General features: G+C 70.5%; 1 protein-coding gene across 1 annotated transcript in view; it reads left to right on the top strand.

The window, feature by feature from the left end:
- ASPG (asparaginase) overlaps positions 1-1,804 on the top strand; it is a 37,709-nt gene that overhangs the window by 24,505 nt on the left and 11,400 nt on the right. The gene's annotated exons all lie outside the window — the stretch shown is intronic.

Raw genomic sequence — 1,804 nt, 5'->3', positions numbered from 1 at the left:
GGGACCCCGAGCAGGGAGGGGTCTGGCGGCTGCTGGCCTGTCCGCAGAGAGCAGCCGGTAGGAGCCGGCCCTTTCCTGGGACGGGCAGGCCAGTCACGTAACTGAAGGCTGCCGGTGCCTTTGGGTCCCAGCAGGGTGCAGGGCCGTGGGGATGCCAGCACAGTGGTGCCCACGGCCTGGTGGCCCCCTGGGTTCTCTGCCGGGCAGCAGGGGACCACAAGGTGGGACAGGCGTGCATAGGAGGCGTTGGCTCAGCCCAAGCTCTGACTCCCATTCTGGTGGTCTTACCCTGCGCCCTCCCCCCACCCACCCTCCACTTCCCCCAGTGTCCTGCAGGGGTCACGAGACGGAACACGTGAGTGTGAGCGGGTGTAAGGGATGTGTGGCAGCAGCCAGGCGGGGGCCGCTTGCTCAGTGAACAGTCAGGAGGGCTCCCTGGAGGAGGTGGTGCATGTGCTGGTGCCGGAGGACAGATTAGCTCCCCGGCTGCAGTGGGTGGCGGTGCTGGCCAGCTGGGGAAGGAAGGGATGGGCACCAGGGAGTGGGCCGCCGCTCTGCAGGCCGGGCTCCCCCGTGAGGCCTGAGTCACACTCCACCTGGGGCTCGGGAGGGGAGGAGTTCACCCGGGATGGCAGGGCTCTGTCTGGGCCGCATCAGGCCCGGGCAGGCCTCGGGGCAGGGGGCACGCCGAGGCAGGCCGGGCCCCGCAGCTTGGTGGGCGCAGGGCTGAGGCCGGCTCCTGGGGCAGATGCCACCCCTGGTGGCCCAGGCCCGTGACCCCGCCAGGATTGTCTCCTGCTGGCCAGGGGGCCCGTGCAGAGCGTGAGGGCCTTTGCCCCCACCGGCCCCCGGCCCGTCCGGGCAGCCGGGGTTGAGACACGCCGGGCTCTGCCCAGGATGCGGCAGGCAGGGCTACGGCGGGGGGGGGGGGGCGTGGGGGCCGATGAGGCCCAGGCTGTCAGGGGCCAGCGACCCCGTGGGGTGCTGGGTGCTGACGCCCCCAGCCCAGCCCGAGCCAGGACTCTGCCCTGCGTCTTCACTTCCCTGGGTGAGGCCGTTATCGACAGTTCTGGGGGGTCAAGAAGGGCAGAGGTGGGGCTGGCCTGCCTGCAGCGGCGGGGACGCATGGAGCCCAGGCTCCTCCTGTGCGGGGGCCCCGCCGTCTGCGCGGGGAGCTGGCCCTGCCACCGTCGCCTCATGCTGCGTGACGCCATCCCGCCTTCCTCCCTCGGCTCCTCTGGGGAAGACGGACTTGGGGCCCCGCGGGCTCTGGTGGCCACCGTCCAGCCGCGCAGGGAGGGGGCGCGGGCTCTCTTTGTCTCTGTCAGGCCCCTCTGCAGCCATAACTCCTGGGTGGTGGCAGCCCCCACCCCCCCGTGCTTATCTGCCGGTCCAGCTGGGGCGCTCGGCCCTAAATTAAAGGGCGCGTCTCACAGCTGATTGATGCTGCGCCCCTCCCCCCACACCCCCTTCTACGCGTCGGGAGAGGGCAGCGTGTGTCCGGAACGTTCCCTGGTTTATTATCACACACAAACCGGCCTGGCGGAAACAGCAGGAGGCGGGCAGGCTTACACCCCTGCGCCGGCGGGCGGTGGGGGAGGAGCCCTCTCACCATTGTTGTGCTGGCTCTGCACCCGACTGGGCCTCTGGGCCTCGGTTTCCCTGTGCTCACTAAGGGATCTCGTGATAACTCGCTACCTCAGATGGGCCGTGGTCAGTCCGGGGAGCGTCAGGCCCCCGCCCCGCAGGCCGTCCTGTGCCCAGGGCTTGAGAGAACGGGCTCCTGTGCTGAGCTCCTGGGGGC

This window comes from Crocuta crocuta, unplaced genomic scaffold (assembly GCF_008692635.1).
Source record: "Crocuta crocuta isolate KB4526 unplaced genomic scaffold, BGI_CrCroc_1.0 scaffold8, whole genome shotgun sequence".
Lineage (NCBI taxonomy): Eukaryota > Metazoa > Chordata > Mammalia > Carnivora > Hyaenidae > Crocuta > Crocuta crocuta.
The sequence above is the reverse complement of the archived record's forward strand: the minus strand, read 5'-3'. Positions and strand labels throughout refer to the sequence as shown.